The sequence below is a fragment of the Jaculus jaculus genome, chromosome X (genome assembly GCF_020740685.1).
Source record: "Jaculus jaculus isolate mJacJac1 chromosome X, mJacJac1.mat.Y.cur, whole genome shotgun sequence".
Taxonomy (NCBI): domain Eukaryota; kingdom Metazoa; phylum Chordata; class Mammalia; order Rodentia; family Dipodidae; genus Jaculus; species Jaculus jaculus.
The window spans coordinates 92,267,510-92,292,681 of NC_059125.1; the positions used below are offsets into that span (position 1 = coordinate 92,267,510).

General features: G+C 39.2%; 1 pseudogene; it reads left to right on the plus strand.

Annotated features, from left to right (window-relative positions):
* The window catches only part of LOC101612414, a 35,692-nt pseudogene extending 12,685 nt beyond the window's left edge, over positions 1-23,007 (plus strand).
* Positions 23,008-25,172: the final 2,165 nt, after the last annotated feature.

Here is a 25,172-nt window from a genome sequence, read left to right on the forward strand (position 1 = left end):
AGCTCCCTTGACTTATGGTAGCACAACTCTAATTTCTGTGCCCATTTTCATGTGTCCTTCCTCCACATGTTTTGCATACATTTTATCTTTTTTTTTTTTTTTTTAAGCAACAGGTTTCTTTTATTTTATTTTTTTTTTTTGGCTTTTTTTTTTAAAATTTTTATTGACATTTTCCATGATTACAAAATATATCCCATGGTAATTCCCTCCCTCCCCACCCCCACACTTTCCTGTTTGAAATTCCATTCTCCATCATATTACCTCCCCATTACAATCATTGTAATTACATATATACAATATCAACCTATTAAGTATCTTCCTCCCTTCCTTTCTCCACCCTTTATGTCTCCTTTTCAACTTACTGGCCTCTGCTACTAAGTATTTTCATTCTCACGCAGAAGCCCAGTCATCTGTAGCTAGGATCCACATATGAGAGAGAACATGTGGCGCTTGGCTTTCTGGGCCCGGGTTACCTGACTTAGTATAATACTTTCCAGGTCCATCCATTTTTCTGCAAATTTCATAATTTCAATTTTCTTTACCGCTGAGTAGAACTCCATTGTATAAATGTACCACATCTTCATTATCCACTCATCTGTTGAGGGACATCTAGGCTGGTTCCATTTCCCAGCTATTATAAATTGAGCAGCAATAAACATGGTTGAGCATGTACTTCTAAGGAAATGAGATGAGTCCTTTGGAAATATGCCTAGGAGCGCTATAGCTGGGTCATATGGTAGATCAATCTCTAGCTGTTTTAGGAACCTCCACACTGTTTTCCACAATGGCTGGACCAGATTGCATTCCCACCAGCAGTGCAGAAGGGTTCCTTTTTTTCCACATCCCCGCCAACATTTATGATCATTTATTTTCATGATGGCGGCCAATCTGACAGGAGTGAGATGGAATATCAATGTAGTTTTAATCTGCATTTCCCTGATGACTAGTGACGTAGAACATGTTTTTAGATGCTTATATGCCATTTGTATTTCTTCCTTTGAGAACTCTCTATTTAGCTCCATTGCCCATTTTTTGATTGGCTTGTTTGATTCCTTATTGTTTAACTTTTTGAGTTCTTGGCATATCCTAGATATTAATCCTCTATCAGATATATAGCTGGCAAAGATTCTTTCCCATTCTGTAGGTTGCCTCTTTGCTTTTTTCACTGTGTCCTTTGCGGTGCAAAATCTTTGTAATTTCATTAGGTCCCAGTGGTTAATCTGTGGTTTTATTGCCTGAGCAATTGGGGTTGTATTCAGAAAGTCTTTTGCCAAGACCAATATGTTGAAAGGTTTCCCCTACTTTTGCCTCTAGCAGTTTAAAGTTTCCAGTCTGATGTTAAGGTCTTTAATCCATTTGGACTTAATTCTTGTGCATGGCGAGAGAGAAGAATCTATTTTCATCCTTCTGCAGCTTTATATCCAGTTTTCAAAACACCATTTGCTGAAGAGGCTGTCTCTTCTCCAATGAGTATGTTTGGCATTTTTATCGAATATCAGGTAGCTATAGCTACTTGGGCTCACATCTGGGTCCTCTATTCTGTTCCACTGATCTACATGTCTGTTTTTGTGCCAGTACCATGCTGTTTTTGTTACTATGGCTCTGTAGTACAGGTTAAAATCAGGTATGGTGATACCACCAGCCTCTTTTTTGTTGCTCAGTATTATTTTAGATATTCGAGGTTTTTTGTGATTCCAAATGAATTTTTGGATTGTTTCTTTCTATTCCCATGAAGAAAGCCTTTGGAATTTTGACAGTGATTGCATTAAATGTGTAGATTGCTTTAGGTAAGATTGCCATTTTCACAATATTGATTCTTCCAAGCCAGGAACAAGGGATGTTTCTCCACTTTCTAGTGTCTTCTGCAATTTCTCGCTTGAGTGTCTTAAAGTTCTCATTGTATAGATTCTTTACTTCCTTAGTTAGGTTTATTCCAAGGTACTTTATTTTTTTTTGATGCAATTGAATGGGAGTGATTCTCTGATTTCATCCTCTGTGTGTTTGTTGTTAGCATATATGAAGGCTACTGATTTCTGTGTATTTGTTTTGTATCCTGCTACATGGCTGTAGGTTTTGATCAGCTCTAACAGCTTGCTAGTAGAGTCTTTATGGTCCTTTATGTATAGAATCATGTCATCTGCAAATAAAGGTAACTTGATCTCTTCCTTTCCAATTTGTATCCCTTTTATGTGTGTCTCTTGCCTTATTGCTATGGCTAAGACTTCCAAAACTATATTAAATAAAAGTGGGGACAGTGGACACCCTTGTCTTGTTCCTGATTTTAGTGGAAAAGCTTCCAGTTTTTCCCCATTTAGTAATATGTTGGCTGTAGGCTTGTCATAAATAGCCTTTATTATATTGAGATATGTTCCTTCTATTCCCAGTCTCTGTAGGACTTTTATCATGAAGGGATGTTGGATTTTGTCAAATGCTTTCTCTGCATCTAATGAGATGATCATGTGATTTTTGTCCTTCAACCCGTTTATGTAATGTATTACATTTATAGATTTCTATTTCTATTTCTCTATTTATGTCTTGTATTGCCTTCTTTATTTCATTAAATTGGTGTCCTGCCTCTTCTTTGATTCCTTTGATTTCCTCTTTGATTTCCTCTTTGATTTCTTCTTTGATTGTTTTCATGTGTTCTTTGACCTCTTTGAACATATTTATAATTATTCTTTTGAACTCTTTCTCAGGCATTTCCTCTAACTCTTTCTCACTGGAGGACATTTCTGATGCATTAATACTTTTAGGTGGATTTATATCGTCTTGCTTTTTAGTGTTTCTTGTGTTATAATGTATATATTTTTGCATCTTGGATTAAGTTAATGCTTGGATTTTCTAGCTAGCTGTGTATTCTTAGCTGTATCAATTGATTTGATGTAATATATTTTCAGGGTAGGACCTTAAGGTATTAGGTGTGGCTCTTAAGACTCTCAGAGTATCTACAAAGATGGTCTTAGGGGTTGAGTTTCCCTGCTATAGGAGTATTCAAGCAGGCTGAGTGGAACAAAATACAGGTAGATTCTAAAATTTAACTAAACACTGTACACATTCAATCAAAAACAGCCCCGAGTATGTATGCAAGAGTAGTTATTATAATGACCAGATCCTCTATCAACAAAGAGGTTTAGATTTTTGGTTTGTTGAGGGATCCAAGTCAGCTTGTGACCAAGTGAGACCCTTCCCTGGTGCAATCCCAGTTACCTTGGGTGATTTTGGTCTCAGTCAAGTTGCTGCTTGGGTCGTCGGGCTGCTGTTCTGATTTCTGGAGCTGGGCACTTGCTTTTCCTACGGGGCAAACTGAGCCGCTGCTGCTGCCTCTGCTGCTGCCGTAGCTGCCACCGCTGGAGCCACCACCGCTGCTGAAGCTGCCGCTGCCGTGTCCACCGCCGCTGCTCCCCCCAAAGCTGCTGCTGTGGGATCTGCCGCCGCTGCCGCTCCTGGTTCTGCTGCTGCTGGGGCCGCTGGTACCGGTGCCGGAGCCGCTGATGTTGCTGCCGAACTCTGCTCCTGCTTGGGTCCCGCTGTCAGCCCAAGTTGGCGTGGCCGGGTGCTGGGCCGCTGCTCTGTTCGCTGGAGCTGGGTTGAGGAAGTGGGGGAGGGGAGGGAGCCATGGCTGCTCTGGTTGTCTCGCTGTTGCACGTGTTCTTCTACCTCGCGGTCTGCTCCTCCGCTGCTCGCTGCCGCTCTCCCCTCACGTTTCCCGAGTTGCGGAGAGCGCAGTGTGAGGGGAAAATCCCGCACCTGGGTTTTCCTGCGGCTCAAGCCAAGAGTCTGGTGGCTTTCTGCTGCGCCGCAGCTGCGGCGGTTGGCCGAGCTGCCGGAGCCGCTTTTCCCGCCTGTGCAGGCTCTAGATGCTCTATAACTCTTCTACTTCTCCGCTGCTGCCTCAATTTCCTATACACCTCACTTTTTAGTAAAAGTGTGTATTTTGCTGTGTTTTTTTGGTCTTTTTCCCCCTAGGCTGCTTTGGCGTGGTACCTACACCGCCATCTTAACCGGAAGTCCCTTTATCTTTCTCTTATAAGCACTATAGCAATTAACTAATCCTAAATTCAAAATGATTCTTAACTAATTATATCTGCAAGAAGTTGTGTGAAGCTGTGTGACAGAAGTTGGTTAGGATTTGCACTTACATTTCTGTAGCTACAGTTCAATCTACTAAATGAAAAAACATTCAAATAATTTCTAATAATAATAGCAACAAGACATTCTTTGCAGCACTGTGAATGCATCAGTATATTTAATCTCATAGTGACTAGATGGAATTGTTATTGATGTATCCATGAATACTTTACCAATGCCACATAATGATAAGTTTTAGACTTAGAATTCAAACTATTTTGCTCCAGTCTTCATACTCTTAACTGCTTTTCCATGCTAATCCCATTTGCTTATTTTACATTAAGAAATTGTCTCCCTGTACAAGCTTTCTATGTAGCACAGTCTGGTCTCAAACTGACAGCCTTTCTGTCTCTACTCACTGAGTGCTAAGATTGTATGTGTGTACTTCGATCTCTGGCAATTTGCTAATTCTTAGTTATTGTCTATACCATATTAGCCATAATTATAGCTGTCTTTGTAGGGAACTGTGGACCAGATACTGATCTCAATGGTTCCCAATGCTTATATTACCCAATCCTCACAACTACCCTGTAAGGCAGTTACACTTAAGATTTCTCTCACATCGTCAAGAAAACTGAAGCTCTGAGAGATTGGGTGAAATTTTCAAGATTATGTGGCCAAAAAGTAGGAATTGTAGTGTTGATATACTTACCAGCTTTGTGACTGACAGATTCACTTGTGTGCCACTCATCTCTTTCATTGGGCATATCACCACTTCAATATAACTTTAGTGAAAAAATAAAAGAATAAACTAAGTTAATGATATTGCAATATTCACATTTTTCCCAGAATCTCAGTCTGTTTCTCCATTCTTTCTTCGTACTGTGTTGGTTTCTGTCTGACACTATCTCCTCCTTCAGGCCCACATGTCAGTATTGACAAGCATTCCATCCTTAAAGGACTTCTGTAATGCAGCCAGATGGATCTATGGAAAGAAAGTTCGCTAAGAATCATGTCTACAGGGAGATAGGCTTCAAACAACTGTTGTCTTCAAACCAGTCCAATTCAAATCCTTGGCTTATCAAACTATTTCTGTGAACAAACTGGAAGCTGCTCCAAATGTGCTGAAAATATTCCACCAGGATCAACCATATGCCAAATCAACTATATGTCAACATCTTCCCTACTAGGCTCATATTTTCTGTAAGTCAGTATTAAAAAAATATTTCCAATTAATATCTAAGAAGAGAAAATACCATGTTATCCACCAGACTTACTTCACCTTATCTCTTTGAAACTCATAATTAGTGTAAAGGTTAATTCTAAATGCAGATATAATTTTCAAAATACTGATAAGAAATTAGAGGTCAGATGTAAATTTATATTGTATTGTTGGTCCCATATGGAGGCTCTGTAAATAGCAGCAGTCTAGGCATATTGCACAACTACAGGGGGTCAATATTCCTATTCCAGTCTATGTGAATGGCATCTCCTGAAGTTATAAAGTACACAACCTCTAGGGCAGTATCTGGAGACTCTGGTCAGCAGAACTGATTTAGGGTAACAAAGAACCAATTTAAAAATGCAATTGATTACAAAGAGTGCTGATCCACACCACTGATATTTCAAGTTTTACCAAAGTCAAAGAAACTGCTCTACTGACAGCCTGTTAAACTTGAGAACTAGTGTGCCCTGGCTTTGATGAATGAAGGGAATTGTAGTAAAGGGCAAAGCTCAAAATTTGGAGTTTTATCTGAAACTTTTCTCAACTCTTCAAATATCCAGGTGCTAGATACCTCATGGGACCTAGCTTTCTTTCGAGATTTTGTCATAATTTCCATTAAAGGTTGTTAAAAAGGAAAAAAAAATCATAAGAGACCAACGAAGGCACTATAGTACTTCTAATAACAGCAGGAAACCTGGCAATGCATAAAGACCTGGGACATCAAAGCCAGCCCTGCAAACAAGAAGGTGCCCATGCTGCTCATGGGCTTTTAGTGCTTGGCACTTCTTGCCTGTTTCGGCTTGCATTTCAGGACAACTGCTGTATGATCTCACCTACTAGTTATCCTACCTATCAGCTACTCTAACATTTCCCATTATATTTGGCTAGTGGTTGTGCCTGGAACTCATTTCCAGTGTCTAATACTAATTTCACAATTCAATTTATCTTTAGTTTGTTTTATGTGGGATATCTAGTGAGTGAGAAATTGCAAAATTGAGAATACTTTATGACATACTAAGATGTATCAAGTGCTTTTGTGAGCCAGGGAGCGACATAATAATTTTGTCCATTGCCTCAGTGCTAGAAATAAAATTCAGGATGTTTTCTTTTACATTAGTCTCCATGCTATTAAAGCTGTATTTATTGTAGTGCCTTTAATCAATTAAGGTTAAAATATCCAAGTCAGCCTGGGCTAGAGTGTAGAGTGAGATACAACCTTGAAAAACCAAAAAAAAAAAAAAAAGTGTGTGTGTGTATATATATAAAATGTATGTATTTAATTTGAGAGAGAGAGAATGAGAATAGGGGCACCAAGTCCTCCAGCCACTGCAAGCGGACTCTAGGTGCATGCATCACCTTGTGTATCTGGCGTACATATATATCTGGGACATATATATCTCAGGCTGGAGAGATGATTTAATGGGTAAAGCATTTGCCTGCAAAACCTAATAACCCAGATTCTATTCTCCAGGACCCATGTAAGCCAGATGTACAAGGTAGTGCATGCATCTGGAATTCATTTTCAGTGGCTAGAGGACTTGGTGCGCCCATTCTCTCCCTCTCCCTCCCTCCCTCTCTCTCTCTCTCTCTCTCTATCTCTCCCCCCCTCTCTCTCTCTCCCATAAAACTAATTAATTAATTTTAAAAATATTAAGTTCACCAATATACCCTTGGAAGCCTCAAAATATGTACTCTGATTTTGCTTTCTTTTCCTATCTTATTTACTTGTTTCTCATTAGGTATAAAGGACACAGAACCATAGAAAGAGCTCAGAAGTTTTATCTAGGTATATATTTCCATGAAATAATGAAGCTGAAAATAGAAACTAGAAATATTCAGTTGCTCTACCACTACTGAACACTTTCACTTAATTCCTACATACAAATTGTGTATTGGAGAGTATATTTTCCCTAATCTATTTCAGCCTAGCCATTGAAGAATCTATCCTTATCTGAATCCGTAATTATTTTTCCTTGATGCCAGCAATATGACTGAGATCCAGTAGTATTGGTTCTCTTGGTCGAGAACCAGCAGGTCTTGGAAATTCCAAACCAATAGCTAAAGATCAGGTAAACTAACATTTTATGAGTTTTAGATAATAATAATAGATATGATTTGAGGCATCATGTTAGCTATGCATAAGTATTTTTATAAACATATCTCTTTCTCACACCAATAAAATATTAATAAGTATAAGCTTCATTTAGCAGACAGAAAAACTGATTTCAGAGATATCATAAAATGTAGGGATTGGATTAAGGTCCCTTGTATTTTGGTAAGAGTCTAATCTGCATCATCTTCACATGTCTAAATTAAATTTTATCTTCCTCCTTTAAGAAATAGTCTTTATGCACTATCCTTACAGGGTAGAGAATGCAATGTGCATGACTCTAAAGTTAATTTTTCTCTTTTAATCTGTATTTTGTTTCTCAAAATAATGCCAAAGTGAAGTACAAAATATTAAATAAATGAATTTAAATTTCCTTCACTGTATAAATTCTCCAGTGTGGATTGTTGTGTTAAATTCTATACTAGGGCAAAAGTTCAAGTTTGGTGATATTCTTGCCACTTTAAACATATATATATGTTTTTTCCTTGGTACTTTTTCAGTCAGTCTTTACTTTAAAGAAGAACTATATAAAGAACAGATGAATGTAATGTCATGGGGGCATAAAAATTCATCTTGTTCTTTCTCCAAACCCCTCTTTCTCATTATTCATATTCAAACAATATACTAGGTTAATGGACACCCTACTCTTGTATATCACATAGGAACTCTTTCCTCATTATGAGGGGCTTCCCAGCTTTAAACCTGAAAATACGTTTAAATATACTTAACTGATTTGTGAAAATTCTTTTCTATTTGCACTGCAGCTTATCTATTTAAAATGTTCTTGTATAATTTTTTGTAGACAGGGCTACCTAGTTTCCCACTTCTCACCACTCATCTCCTCTCCTCTCCTTTACCCCATCAAATAAATTGCAAAGGCTTTTAATTACAAAAAGCAGTAGGAGATTGTGCTATTTTATAGCATCTGAATTTTAACTGAATTTTTGCTGGCACCACTGTACCACTAGGCCTTGTTGACATTCACCCATGTTTTGCCCTTAGGATGAAAACAATCATTCCTGAATTTTAAGGATCATTCCCACTCTTGATCCCCCCAGCCAGGGAAAACATCTTGTTATGGATAGCTGTTCACTGTAACCATTTTTCTTTTGCCTGAAGGTATAATATAGCCAAGGACCCATGATATGCTCTGTCAAATATTAGAATGCAACAATATAATAATTTTATAAGATAATGAAATATTCTAATATTGGGAGGCACTTGGGGGAGAAATAACTTATTTTTCAAGTCAAGTCATTTATTCCTTTTAAAAATTATGGTCACCCTATGAATGCAAAAAAATAAAGTTTTCTAAAAATTTTATGTATGGTAACACATGGAGTCATATTAGAAACTTAGGTATGAGGTATTAGATTCTTTTGGGCCACAACTAGGTCTTCAAAAGAAGTTGGTTTTCCTTTTTAGCAAAACTTGATAGCTCATTAGTTACATATATTTTGCTACTCACCAGAGTCTTCCTTCTGATGTTTACAGAGGAGGCATTGCTTTACAAACACAGGAAGAACAAGGAGTGTTTCTCATTTATTAGAAAAACTAATAGCCAAAAATATGAGAAAGGGAACTGCAGGGAAGAGATGTGGCAAAATAATGATGGTGTTTCAAGGATTTGCAGTAAATTGAGAGATATTCCTGTAAATACTCTGATCAATATAGGGGTGGCTACTGAGCTCTGGCTTCAATATTCTAAATTCATAAAATTACTTCTAAGCCTCCAGCATGTAATTTCTCACAGCTTGTCAGTTCTTTCTTCCTTTAATTGGACATTTCTGATAAAGCTGGCCACATGCCAGTTTAATGAAGTTGATTTAATAAAAGAGGGAAAGAAAAGAGCAGATGGAAAAGAGTCAAGTGTTGGGAGTCTCTTGCTGGGATAGTCCCAAGTTATCCTTTTGAGATGATGGCTAGAGCTCTAATATTACACATTATCTTAGGTTTGCAAACTTTCAAACTAGGTACAACTGGCGGCTGTGCTCTCAGTACAGACCTAAAAAAGGATGATCAGTCACTATTTACAGATGCAGAGCTGTCACTTTATAACATTTCACTGCACTATTACAAGCAGTAGCAAACTTTGCAGATTTCCCTCATATAGTGCTGGACTGGAAGCTTTGCAGTGATGATATGTGGGTGGGGGGCTTCTGTTTGCCCAGTGATAATGAATGAAGGTGGAATTAGGTCAAGAGTGAGTTTGCTGCTCAGAATTGATTCATTGAAAGGGTTGGAGAACAGGTTTTTGATGTGAGTCCTCAAGATACATTTATTTTAAAGGGAAACATTTATGAATTGGCTAAGCTGTGTAGAATGCAAGTGTTTAATCAGTACAGCACATGCCATAAAATGAATGGAGCACAAAGTGGAAGGATTTTAAAAAAATGAGCTCATTGGCTGCAAAATGTACATGCTCTCACAACTCTACCTGGAACAAAACTCTGTCATCTGTCCAAACAGTAGTTGTTCCTGTGAAGCACTTTTGGATACTTTACAAAAGTAAACACATTTTCTTACTGTCTACATTTGCTCTAGCCAGACATCTGAATTAAAAACCTTTTATTCATTTAACTCTTCAGGATCTATAGGAAATATAATTGAAATAAAAGTATGTCAATTTACTAGCTTACCTCTTTATTAGCAATTTTGAAAACAGTGCTGTCTATACAATATAATTTATGCAGTTTCAAAATATTATAATGGGAATCTTATTTACTCAAATACCAGCTCAGTCATAAAAAGTTGCACAATGCTAATTTCCTTAAGATAAAGGGCAGGAGCCTAGAGAGATGGCTTAGTGGTTATGGCATTTGCCTTCAAAACCAAAGGATCCCCGTTCGACTCTCCAGGACCCACGTAAGCCACATGTGCATGGTGGTACCTGCATCTGGAACTCATTTACAGTGGTAGAGGCTGTGTCATGCCCATTCTCTCTCTCCCTCAATCTCTTTCATAAATAACTTAATTAATAAAATAAAAAAAATAAGTACAGGGTTTGATCTGCTGTCTGAGTAGAGACTACATAGGAACAGAGTGAATGAGTAAATACATACTGTAATGTTCAATTTATAGTTTGTAGTTAATACATACTTTTAAATTTGTCATTATAAATATGCCTCTCAAAGAGAAGAACATCTGCAAAATTAACCAAGAAGTGATTGCCTAATGTGGCCATCTGACATAAGCTAGTCCAAGTTTGAATGTAAGCTATATGAAAAGGGCTTAATTTACATTTCCAAATGTGAAAATACAGAATATACACACTGTCAGATTTTAGAGTTTCTAAATTGTAATGGTGAATCAGTCTTTGCTGAAGTGTTCTGGAATAGTATTTCTTCATAATAACTTTGCAAAAATGCAAGATGTTTCTGCCAATTTCACTTATGTCTGTTGTGATTTCTCCTTTTTCATTTTGAATTTTGTAAACTTGGAGTCTTTCCTTTTTTTGCTTGATCAAATTGGCCACAGGTTTGTCAATCTTGTTTATTTTTTCAAAGAACCAGCTCTTTGTTTTGTCAGTTGCCTTAATTGTTTCCTTGGTTTCCAATTCATTAATTTCTGCTCTGATTTTAATTATTTCTTTCCTTCTGGAGCTCTTTGGGTTAGATTTTTCTTGTTTTTCCAATGCCTTTAGGTGCATGGTTAGGCTATTGATTTGGGATCTTTCTGTCTTTTTTATGAAGGCATTGAGTGCTATGAATTTTCCCCTAAGGACTGCCTTCTTTGTGTCCCATAAGTTTTGGTACGATGTGTTCTCATTGTCATTCAATTCCAGGAATTTTGCAATTTCATTATTTTTCATCCCCTATTCACTATTCATTTATTGTTTAAGAGTGTGCTGTTCAGTTTCCAGGTGCCATTAAGATTCTTGGTGGGTCTTTTGTTGTTCATTTTAGCAATATAGAATTGTGATCTGATATCATGCAGGGAATTATGTTGATTTTCCTAAATATGTGGAGGCAGTCTTTGTGACCCAGTATATGATCAATTTTAGAGAATGTTCCATGGGCTGCTGAGAAGAATGTGTAGTCTGTGGATTTGGGATGGAAAGTTCTGTAGATGTCCGTTAGGTCTAAGTGTTCTATGGTTTGGTTGAGCTCTCTTACTTCCCTATTGAGTTTCTGTTTGTATGATCTGTCTATTGCTGATAATGGTGTGTTGAAGTCCCCAGCTATGATGGTGTTGGTGGTTATTTCTGTTTTATTGTTAAGTAGGTTTTGTTTTATGAACTGTGGTGCCCCTGTGTTTGGTGCATACAGATTTATGATTGTAATATCCTCTTGATGGATTGTTCCCTTTATAAGTAGGAAGTAGCCCTCTTTGTCTTTTTTGATTGTTTTTGGTTTGAAGTCAATTTTATCTGATAGTAATATAGCTACACCTGCTTGTTTCTTATTCCCATTTTCTTGGAATATTGTTTTCCACCCTTTCATCCTGAGGAGGTTTCTGTCTTTAGTGGTAAGATGGGTTTCTTGAAGGCAGCAGATTGAGGGGTCTAATTTTTTGATCCACCTGTTAGCTTGTGTCTCTTGGTGGGTGAATTAAGGCCATTAATATTTAGGGTGATGACTGTGAGATTTAATTTGATCCCTGCCATATTGTGGTGGTAGAGGTGTGTTGGCATTTCCATGGAATTTTAATTTTTTTCTGTCTACTCTGGGTTTGGTTGCTGTGATCTGCTTCTTGTAGGCATTTGTGTTTGGTGATTTGTTTCTTCTCTGTGGAGAATTTCCTGGAGTACTTTCTGTAGGTTTGGTTTTGTGTTCATATAATTGTAAAGCTGAGTTTTGTCATGGAAAGTTTTCCTTTCACCATCTACTATAAGGGAGACTTTTGCCCGGTAGAGTAGTTTGGGTTGGAAGTCATAGTTTCTTAGATTTTTTCAGAGTTTCATTCCAGGCCCTTCTAGCTTTCAGGGTTTCCATTGAAAAGTCTGAAGTAATTCTGATGGGGTTTCCTTTGAAAGTGGTGCACTGTTTTTCCCTAGCTGCTTTTAGGATTTTCTCTTTGGTATCAATGTTTATAATCTTAATGATAATATGTCTTGGGGAGTTTTCTCCTTTGGTCCAGTCTGTTTGGAGTTCTGTTCGCCTATTGTATCTTGATGGGCCTCATGGATTAGACACTAGGATGGATGGGGAGGGAAGGGAGGGCATCGAAGGGGTGGGAAACACTAATCTGGAACCAAACAGCAATAGTACCATAAAATTCTACTTCCTAAAAGGCAGTTCAAATGGCTGAACCTTCATTAGACCCTTACAGGAAACACATGAGCCACAAGACACTGGAGAGTGTAGGATAAGTCTAACCTAAATCTTCTACATCTTCCCTCCCTCCCTCTCCCCCTCTCCCCTCTATCTCTCTCCTCTCTAATTCTTATATATTAGTTATGGTTTTCCTCAATTTCTTAGTGGGCACTGACCTGTAACCCTCACTTCCAGCTTGGGGCTACCATCCACAATGAGCTTTTGATCAGAGAAACCTATAAGGTTTCCCAAAACAATGACAGACCTCTGTCAGAGTACTTGATGACCCACCAAAGGCCAGTGGTAAGACTCTATTGCTGAAGACTCCATACGCAGCTGACACGTAAAATGGAATGTCATGGCTGGAAGCCAGGAGAGAGTCAGTCCCCAGACATTCAGCGTGTCTAGTGCCAGAAGGTGCTACATGGGCAACTGGGGGAAATGACCAATATATGTCCAAGAAACTCATTGTTTAACCTAATTAGCAACAAATAATCTGATGTGATGCCCACACAAGTGCAATAGTGGCACACAGACATGGTGGGGAACCAACTGCTCTTGATTTGGCTAACTGATCCCCTCAGTGGTATGAGACCCATAGCTGGAGATGAGAAACAAGTCAGAACCATACCCAAACATAAACCCACTCTCCAATATCAAGCTACCATCAATCATGGGGTACAAGAGGGCCTACACCTATCAAACTCTCTATCAAAAAAGTAATTGTTATCTCAATTTTCTGGGTGCTAACTTACTCTCCATTGGAGAATCTTCTTCTCTTTTTCAGATAGATGCTGATCCTAAGGAGAGAGCTGCCCCAACATACCTCAAAAGGGGCCCCACTGAAACTAAGGACAATTGGCAAAACAAGCAAGGGTGGTGTTTTCCTGATGAACCGGATACCAGCTCAAAGGGGAAGGAAACCAACACAGAGAAAAATCAACTCCTACCAAATTAGAGAGCCAGAGCCTCAGAGGTCCCCAAAACCTCATCACTGAAGCAGACCAAAAATGAACCCAACATGGCTCAGCGAAATTTTGCGGAAGAGGGGGCAGAAAGAATGTCAGAGTCACATGTTGGGTCATGATATGCAGAGATATTTATCGTACCAATAACTGTGGGATAACTCCACAATGCACGACCCATTTTCATCAACAAGGAGGGTCCAATGGGAGGGGGTAGATCATGGATGAGCCTAAACAATGTTACCAAATTGCCTGTATTTGCTGAAAATAAAACTAATAAATTAAATTTTTTAAAAATGCAAGATGTTTGGATATCCTTATGTTTTCTAAAAAAAATAGTTTTGTCATTTTTATTCTACCTTTTTTGGGCTAGATTTACATTTAACTAAAGATATTACACTAAAAGCCATAGTGCTTCAAGGAGTGGCTTCCAAAGAGATATAAAGAACTAGTAATGTATTTATAACTGTTTACAAGGGTGCAATGAATGTGAAACTACTGTACAAATAAATCACAATGTATTTAAATCAAAGTGGGTAAAGCACATCAATGCCCTTTGAGTTTGCATGCTTTGCATTTTTAATATTTTTATTGAGTATTTTAACACAGACACTATACTTTGATTAGATTCCTATACTATTACCCTCCTATCCTGTATCCATACATTTCATTGGAAATCAATTTAATATGTTCATGTGAACTATTTAGAATGAAATGGAGGCTCCATAAGTAGCAATTGATGTGATACAGACTTTAACCAGACAAAGATGTAATTAACAACTTAAGATAAAATTCCCCATGTTGACTTCTGGTCAAGATGGCTTCCACCTACCAGTGCTACACCTCCCAGAGAAGTAAAGGCAAGACATTGAGCATTCATTTGGGTCTTCTATGGGGGAGGAGACTCTAGTAGACCTCCAGTAGGAGGGAACAGAGGAACAAAGAAGGGATTCAGCTGATTCCCATGCTCTTGAGTAGCCCACTAGTCCCTCCATAAGCCTAGCTATAGTCACAAGCACAGGTAGTTCCTGCACTAACCACCCACAAGAAAATCCAGGCAGGCCAGCTTAGCTCTACCCACACCTCCAGGATCCTTGCTAATGCCTTCCTACTCTCCCATTCGCCACTACCCCTCACCCCTGTGCACTGACAAAAGCAGACCAGCATAGCTCCACACATGCCTCCAAGTCCAATGCCATTCCTCCCTCCACCCCTTTATGCAGACCCAAGCCAGCAAGTCAGCTTACTGTGCCTCCAGGCTCATGAAGGCCATCCCACTTACCACTTCCCCCCACCCCTGTGCATAGACCTAGGCAGGTTAGCATAGCTCCAGCCATACCTCCAAACTTGAGAATGCAGTTGTCCCACACTTGCCACAGCCATCCCCCATTCACTTGTGCAGACCCAACTGTGTCCCACTTGCTGCTGTCCCCAACCCCAGTGAGCAGACCCATGTCAGCAGGTTAGCAGTCCCCCTAGGGACCTCAAATGCCCTCCCACTCACTGCCAACCCCCAGCCCCTGTGTGCATACACAGACCAGCAGGCTAGCATCACCCCCAGGCATTCTTGCCACCACAGAGCTCCACAGGAAAACACTGCTGTCCACCCACCCCCATGTAGGACCCAGGCCAACAGGCTAGCCTTCCTCCAGGGGACCTCCACCCAGAAACAACATCCCACTAGCCTCTGCCCCCCCACCACCACAGTGCACCAACCCAGGCCAGAAGGCTAGCATTCCCCCACAGGACCTCCACACACTAATGTCTTCCCACTTACTGCCATCCTCACCTCCCTACTTGGACCCAGGCTAGCAGGCTAGTGCACCCCTACTATCACCAGGGACCACAATATGCCTCTGTACCTTAGTGAGCAGACTCAAGCCAGGAGGATGTGGTTCCCCCCAGCCTCTCCCACCACTGGGGAACTCCCAACCCCCTGAAGTGTCACCTGATGTACAGCAGTCCCATATCCCCTCCCTACCCTGTTACAGGACTTGGCAGTCCCATCCACCCCCTGATACAAGGTATCAAGGGAACCACCATCCCATCACTTCACCCTTCAGCATTGTGGAACCCATCTTCCCCTCCTCTAAACTCAGCCACAGTGAAAATCTGCTTTGTCCCATTTCCTCCTAACCCCAGTCCCATCAGGCCACTTGAACATGTTGTCTCATACCCTAAACAATGGAACAGCAAACCTTCATCAAGTCCCCAGGCCCACACCAAAGCATCATGGACTCCTTCCTTCTGAGCAGACAGGGACAGGCCCCATTGCTATCAGAAACCTAATGGAAACAAACATAAAAGGAATGTTCTAGTCACTAGCCATCAGGGAAATGCAGATTAAAACTACATTGAGATTCCATCTCACTCCTGTCAGATTGGCCACCATCATGAAAACAAATGATCATAAATGTTGGCAGGGATGTGGAAAAAGAGGACCCCTTCTACACTGCTGGTTGGAATGCAATCTGGTCCAGCCATTGTGGAAATCAGTGTGGAGGTTCGTAAAACAGCTAAAGATTGATCTACCAGCTATAGCACTCCTAGGCATGTACCTGAAGGAATCATCTCATTTCCTTAGAAGTATGTGCTCAACCATGTTTATTGTTCCTCAATTTATAATAGCTGGGAAATGGAACCAGCCTAGATATCCTTCAACTGATGAGTGGATAATGAAGATGTGGCACATTTATACATTGGAGTTCTACTCAGTGGTAAAGAAAAATGAAGTTATGAAATTTGCAGAAAAATGGATGGACCTGGAAAGGATTATAATCAGTGAGGTAAACCAGGCCCAGAAAGCCAAGCGCCACATACTCTCTCTCATATGTGGATCCTAGCTACAGATGATTGGGCTTCTGTGTGAGAAGGAAAATACTTAGTAACAGAGACCAGTAAGTTAAAAAAGAGATATAAAGGGAAGAGAAAGGAAGGGAGGAGGTTACTTAATAGGTTGGTATTGTATATATGTAAGTACAATGATTGACATGGGGAGGTAATGTGATGGAAAATGGAATTTCAAAGGGGAAAGTATGTGGGGGGAGGGAGGGAATTACCATGGGATATTTTTATTATAATCATGGAAAATGCTAATAAAAATTTTAAAAAAATTAAAAAATAAAAATAAAAAAGGGAATAATCACCAAAAACACTTCGAGTGTAGACTATAGCTTCCTCCTAAATTAAATAAGACTCCTTCAGTGTAATGGGCAGACCACAGTGCAAAAGGAATAACATCAAAAATCAAATGCAAGTAAATCCAATAAGATTGCCCAGTACCAGGATGGATGTCCCTAATCAAAACATAGAAGAGGCACTAGAATCAGAACCCCAAAATGAAGATACAAGCTATACAACCCTGACTAAGCAAATAGCAGAACTTGCATAAAAGCAACAAAGGGCAGATAATCATTATGCATGCTGTCCTCTCTTGATTAGACCTAATAGATAAGAACCAGGAAGGGATCCAAAAACTCTTAAATGATCTGAGGGAGAGAGAAAGAAAAGGGGACCTCAATAACCAACTGGCTAAGCTCAATGAAGACATAATGAAATGGAAGGATGAATTTCAAGAAGCATTAAGAAAATCAGAAAATAGGGCTGGAGAGATGGCTTAGCGGTTAAGCACTTGCCTGTGAAGCCTAAGGACCCCGGTTCGAGGCTCGGTTCCCCAGGTCCCACGTTAGCCAGATGCACAAGGGGGCGCACGCGTCTGGAGTTCGTTTTCAGAGGCTGGAAGCCCTGGCGCACCCATTCTCTCTCTCTCCCTCTATCTGTCTTTCTCTCTGTGTCTGTCGCTCTCAAATAAACAAATTTAAAAAAAAAAAAAAGAAAATCAGAAAATGAAGTGAAAAGGGAACTCAACAGAAGGATGGAAGCTATACATAAAAAAGTAGTAGAAAATACAAAGCAAATTAATCAAGCCAAAAACTCTATACAAGCTCTCAAGAATAGAGTCAGCCATGTGGAGGATAGAAACTCAGAACTGGAAGACAAAAGAGAAGAAATAGTTTGTGAGTCCAAAAGTTTCAATAAGTTCAATTTTTTTTTTTTTTTTTTTTTTTTTTTTTTGTGAACAGAACATGAGGGAACTGTGGTATACCATTAAACATCCCAATTCAGATGTAAGGCATGGAGAATTTATAAAACAAATTATCAAAGAAAACTTTTACAATCTCTCAAAATAAAATCCCAACAAAGTACAAGATGCTAAAAGAACTCCAAATGGGAACAAAGGAAAAATTATCCAAGACTTATTATCATTAAGACTCTAAACAGGGATACCAAACAGAAAGTCCTAAAAGCAGCTAGGGATAAACAACACATTACATATAAAGGAAACCCCATCAGAATTACTTAATGCTTCTCAATGGAATCCCTGGAAGCCAGAAGGGCCTGGAAGGTTAACACTGCAAAGTCTAAGAACCTATGGCTTCCAACCCAAACTACTCTACCAAGCAAAATTATCCCTCATAATAGATGGTGAAAGAAAGATTTTCCCCAATAAAACTCAGCTTTGCAACTATATGAACACAAAGCCAAAACTGCAGAGAGTACTTAAGGAAACTCTCCATACAGAATAATCAAAAATCAACCTCAAGTACCTACAAGAAGCAGATCATAATAACCAAACTCAGAGAAGGCACACAAAAATTACAAAGTCCAAGAAAACGCCAAACCACATAAACCACCATGATATGGCAGGGATTAACTCAAACTTCACAGTCATTACCCTAAATAATAATGGCCATAATTCACCCATCAAGAGACATAAACTATAAGGGTGGATAAGAACATTCGACTCTTCAATCTATTGCCTTCAAGAAACCCACATCACCACTAAAGACAGACACCTCCTCAGAGTGAAAGGATGGAAAATGATATTCCAAGCAAATGGAAATAAGAAATAAGCAGGTGTGGCTATACTAATATTGGATAAAATAAACTACAAACCAAAAGTAATCAAAAAAGTCAAAGAAGGTCACTTCCTACTTATCAAGGGAAAATCCAACAAGAAGATATCACAATAATAAATCAATATGTACCAAATACAGTGGCACCACAATTCATAAAACAAACCTACTAGACAACAAAACAGAAATAATCAACAACACAAACAATAGTCAGGGACTCAATACTCCACTATCAGCAATACAGAAATCATCCGAACAGAAAATCAACATGGAAGTGAGAGAGCTCAACAAAATCACAGAACAATTAGAGCTAACCGACATCTACAAAACATTCTACCCCAAATCCACAGACTACACATTCTTCTCATTAGCCCATGAAACCTTCTCTAAAATAGATCATATAGTGGGCCATAAGGTCTGCCTCCATATATTTAAAAAAAATTGACATAATTTCCTCCACAATATCACATCATAATGCTATATTGCTAGAGATTAACAAGAAAAGATGCAAAAGGAAACACATCAGCTCCTAGAAACTGAACAAAACCCTTGTAAGCAATAAACAGGTAATGGATGAAATAAAATATGAAATTGAAAAATTTCTACAAATGTGTGACAATGTGAACACATTGCACCAGAATTTATGGGACACAATGAAGGCAGTCCTCAGGGGAAAATTCATATCATTAAATGCCTTCATAACAAAGACAGAGATCCCAAAACATTAACCTAACCATCCATGCAAGAGCATTGGAAAAGCAAAAAGAATCCAATCCAAAAAGCCCCAGATGGAAAGAAATAGATAAGATCACAGCAGAAATTAATGAATTGGAAACTAAGAAAACAATTAATAAAAATTTTGAAACAAAGAGCTGGTTCTTTGAAAAAATATTCAAGATTGATAAACCACTGGCCAGTTAGATCAAGCAAAAAAAAAAAAAAAAAAAAAAAGAGATGCTTCAAATTAATAAAATTAGAAATGAAAAAGGAGACATCACAACAGACATATGTGAAATTGGGAGAATCATCAAGACTTATTTTCAAAATCTCTACTGTACAAAACTGGATGGTATGGAAGAAATGGGTGAATTTTTGGACACATACTTCTTACCAAAGCTAAACTCAGACCAGATTAATCTCCTAAACAAATCTATCACACCCATAGAGATTGAATAGGTAATCAAAAATCTCCCAAAAAAGAAGAGCCCAGGACCAGATGGCTTCTCAGCTGAATTCTATTAAACCTTCATGGAAGAACTGAAACAAATTTTTTCTCAAACTGTGCTACAAAATCAGAGAACAGGGAAAGCTCCCAAACTGCTTCTATGAAGCTAGTGTCACCCTCATCCTAATACCAAAACAAGGCAGAGATTTTTCTGATGAACTTAGATACAAATATCCTGAGCACTGGATTCAACAACATATCAAAAGCATTATCCACATTTGATAAAGTAGGCTTCATCCCAGGTATGCAGTGGTGATAAATATACAAAAATTTGTCATTGCAATGTACCTTATAAACATGGTTAAACATAAAAACCACATGATAATTTTGATAGATACAGAAAAGTTCTTTGACACAATACAACATCATTTCATGATCAAAACATTGGAGAGAATTGGCATGAAAAAATTGGACAAGAAGAAGTTAAGTTAGCTCTATTACCAGATGACATGATTCTATGCATAAGAGACCTGAGAACCTCCATCTCAAAACTCTTAAAGGAGATTAACTCCTTCAACAACATAGTAGAATAAAAAATAAATGTACAAAATCAATATCCTTTCTATATACAAAAGACAAAGATACAGAGAAAGAAATAAGTGACATTGCCATATTATCAATAGCAATGAGCACAAGTGCTGCTTTCTTGGTGAACCTGGTATCAGCACAAGGAGATAGACAGATAGCACTCAATTTTTGCCAAACCAGATATCCAGGGACAAAGAGGCTTCCAAGACCACATCACTGAAGCAGGCCTAGAAGGAACCCAACATGGCTCAGGAAAATTTGCCAAAGAGGATGCAGAAAGATTTTTAGAGCCAGACATTTGGTTGTTATGCACAGAGACAGTGCCTCTTCCCCATAACTGATGGCTAACCCCACAATGCACTACCCACATTCCCCAACCAGGAGGGTCCCTGCAGAGGATGGAGGGCAGGGAGGAGGCTAAAGATTGTAGCAACATGTTTGTATAGACATTGTGCACATAACTAATAAAAAATTCCCATGTTCTAATATGTACAAATAAAAGTTCTCTGAAAAAAATTTTCAAGCACAAGCCCTTAAATTAGGAAAAGGAACAGTTTGAAGGGAAGTATATTTGTTTGAACAACAATAAATGTAAGAAAGAGTTCACAAAATATTTTTCTGGAGATCCTCTTCTGCTGCCACCATACTTGACTTCTTCAGCATCTTCTTCAAGGTTGGGTTTGTGCACTGGTGTTTCCAGGCCCTGAGTTACTCCTGCACCAGGACCATTAACCTGTGAATTTGTTCTGTACTGCTGCAGGAACTGGCAGGAAACAACTCCATCACCCATGAGACCCTCACATTGAAGAATAAACTGGACAACCAGTTTGAGTTGGTGTTCGTAGTTGGTTTTCAGAAGATCCTAACACTAATGCACATAGACAAATTAATAGATTACTTGCACTGGCTGTTTCGGGACAAGTACTGCACAGAGATCCAACAGCAAAGTGCTTTAAGTCTATTGAATGGTACTTTTGATTTCTAAAATTATTTCCTGCAGCTCCTTCCTGAAACAGAAGATAGGAGTAAGATCTGTGCCCCCCTACCATGACAAAATTTGAAGATTCTGAAAAGGCCAAGAAACCTGAGATCCATGATTGAAACATAAGGGGGAAAGCCCAAAGAAGAAGCAAATAAAATAAAAACAATGGGGCCATGGAAGAAGGACCTAATGGCCTTTTGGCTACTAGCAAAACAGCCCCTGTAGAAAAGTCAGGTCTCCCACTGGGGACTGAAAATGGAGGACTTTCTAAAGAGGAGTTAATATGCAGGAAGAGAGAAGTATTCATTCAGAAGCATGGGAAGGATCTGGATAAATCCACCAAGCCTGCAGAGTCAGATGTTCCAAAGGAGAAGGGAAAGAAAGAACCCCAATTGTGGGCACTTGGAGGCTGTGCTAGCAATGAAGTCTTGGATTATAGTACTCCCACAACCAATGCAACCCCAGAGGCTACCCTGTCTGTGGATATCAACTTGATTTGAGGAACAAGGTCTGGAGGGCAGCTTTGAGATCTGGATTGTAGCCACTCAGAATTCCATAAAACTAAGTGCTACCAAGGGAACTCTAGGTGGAATGTTGGGGATGCTGAATGCCCTTGTGGTTTCTAAGAGCCTGAGTTGTGAAGACATGGAATCTGTGCTGGATAAGATGCATGATCATCTTATAGCTAAAAATGTGGCTGCTGGCTTTGCTCTCTGGCTGTGTGAATCTGTTGCCAACAAGTTGGAAGGGAAAGTGATGGGGACATTCAGCACAGTGACTTCTACAGTCAAGCAAGTTCTACAGGAGTCCCTGGTACATATTCTGTAGCAACAGCATCATATAGACATACTTAGGTATATCATGAATGCCCAGCAGCCAGCTCCCATATGTTGTCACATTCTATGGTGTCAACTAAGTGGGAAAGTCTAATAATCTTGATAAGATTTCCTTCTGGATTTAAATATATTTTATTTATTTATTTGAGAGAAAGAGAGAGAGTAAAGGAATGGGCATGCCAGGGCTTCCAGCTATTGTATATGAACTCCAGATGCATGTGCCCCCTTGTGCGTCTAGCTTACATGGGTCCTGGAGCATTGAACCATGATGATCCTTTGGCATTCTAGGAAAGTGCTTAAACTGGTAACCCCCTTCTGGCCTTTAGAGATTGGCTTCAGTGTCCACATTGCCTCCTGTGATACCTATTATGCTGGGTCTATAGAGCAGCTGCACACACACACACACACTCAGTGTCTGACTGCCCTTTGAAAAATGCTATGGCAAGGATGCTGCGTGCATTGCCATGAAAGCTATTACCTTTGCTCGTAATCAAGGCTTTGATGTGGTATTGGTGGATACAGCTGGCTGCATGCACAAGAATGCTCCCCTGATGACTGCCCTGGCCAAAACTATTACTGTCAATACACCTGACTTGGTGTTGTTTTCAGGGGAAGCTTTAGTAGGCAGTGAAGCTGTGGTCCAAATAGTGAAGTTCAACAGGGCATTGGCTGACCATGCTATGGCTCAAACACCTTGGCTCATTGATGGCATTACCTTGCTTCATTGATGGCATTATCTTTACCAAATCTGACACTATTGATGACAAAGTGGGAGCTGCTATTTCTATAATATACATCACAAGCCAAACAATTGTCCTTGTGGGCATGGGCCAGACTTACTGTGACATACTCAGCCTCAATGCCAAGGCCATAGTGTCTACCTTCATGAAGGCTTAACGTGGCTCTCACCTAATACCAAACTGTGGCATGTTCCAAGTCCCTATTCCTGTAACAAGAATGTACTTTAGACTATGTGAGCAACTTGCCTTCAAGTGTAGTCTAAAGGCAGAGTGAGGAGGGAAATCTGAGGACTTGAAGGTCACTCTAATCCCATTCCCTGTTTAGCCCAGCCTCTATCTGTAATGATGGCCTAATCATGTAACAATCACTACCCAATGACCCTTCTCCCCATGAGCCTTCCTATTCCTACTCAGGCATCCCCTTCACTCTGCTAACAGACTCAGTCTCATTACAGCTTTGACCAATGGTTGGAAAACCCAACACCCAGAGTTTTGCTAATTATTGTGGTCAGAAAGCCATTTGTGCTACGGAAGAGTTTGAAGCCCAGCTCCATTGGGATCAGAGGTGTCCAAAGCCAACTCTAGGTCTTGAATGGTACCCCCTCCCTCAAATACACAGCTTTCAAGTCCCTGGTACCAGGATGATAGCCACCTCACTGTCCAGTCTTAATTGCTGCTAATTCTATATCTGATAAACTCCTTCACTATTTTTCCCCAAACCTGACTTCCCTTCAAACAAAGGGAGCTTAGCTGTAATGTTGCATAGGCTTCTCAACCTTCCAACACTACCCCATTCCCAGAACCCAGAATAAGCTTTGCATGTCCAGCTTCTTGGGAGAAAACCAACTGTCAGAAAGGGTACCTGTTGCCCCCTCCTCCACCCAACCTTTGGCCTTCTGAGCAGGTTCTGTATTTCCTCATCCCTCTCTTCTACAGTATCTGGTAGACAAGTGCTATGGTGAATACAAACCTCTTGCTAAGACTCGTACTGTAGCTTGGTATTACAGATGTGCTACTAGTGTGACAAGATGAAGGCTGTCTGCCCAGAAAAATACATAATTTATATAAGAGAATTCGTAAATAAACTGCCATTATTTTCATCCTTGATGACTGAAATCATTTGCCATGCACTTGTCTAATCCTTAGGAAAATTGATTTTTTTCTACTTGTAAGCCTAAATAAAAACCGGTCAAAATGTTGTATGATTCTTAAAGATATTTTCTTCAAGTCTAGATGTTCTATATTTATCTTTTTTCTCCTTCTCTCCTTCTCCTTCTCCTCCTTCTTTTTCTTTGTCCACAGGGCATGCTTGTGCTCCAGGTTCCATCATTGCTTTGGAAAAATCTTATCTGGGTCATGAGTGGTCATCTTGATGCTTGTATTTTTGTACAGTGAGAATCTCAAAGTGATGAGGACATGTATAGTTTACAATTTTTCCATACATAAATGCAAAAGATCACTGTATGTTTTATGTTTTTTTGTGCTAAATTGCAGGCTAATTTTCAACATGTTTATTATGTAGGGCCCCCATTAGCCTTTTCCCAAGTAATGTTTTATCTATGAGCATTTTCAATTGATATTTATGAGCCTTAAACATATTTTCATATTAAAATTGTCCAAGCATATTTTTTATTGTACCTCCATTTTAATTTAAGGACTTTTAAAGGTGAATTCTAATTGTCTTACAGTTTTGTTTTCTGTCTTAACATGTACTCTGAGCACTGAATTTGTTTAATAAAATACATGTCCTTAAATAAAGAGTACTTTCATTGAAAGTTCCATTCTACAGTCCTCATTCATGATCTGTACACTAATATTCAAGATGTTGGAAGAAAGCATTTCCAAGAAATATAGAAAGCAATAGATTTGCCTCATTAACTTGCAGACCTGCTTTTGAGATTGGACCTGCAGTCAGTAACTCATTATGAAAGAGACTGCTCTTCCTCACAGGGTAGGGACTAAACCAAGGTGGAAGAACTGGCACCATGAACTAACCAGAGAGGGGAGAAATAAAGGAAGGATAATCTAAAATTTTCCCTGCACTCACTGAGCCCATGGAAGAGTTGTTATCTTTGTCCTTTGAAACAAAACAACAAATGCAAAACTGATTCTATTCTTGGTCAGAATTAAGAAAAAAAAAAGGCTTGGAGGTTTATGTTACACCTGCATGATGTTATAAAAAGAAAGATAAAATGAAGCTTTCTTATTCATGGTTATCTATTCTTGAATGGCATGAATTACATGCTTCTCTACCCCACAAGATTCATTTCACTAAACATACTCAAAGCTCCATGGCCACTCTGTGATTTGTCCTAACTCTTC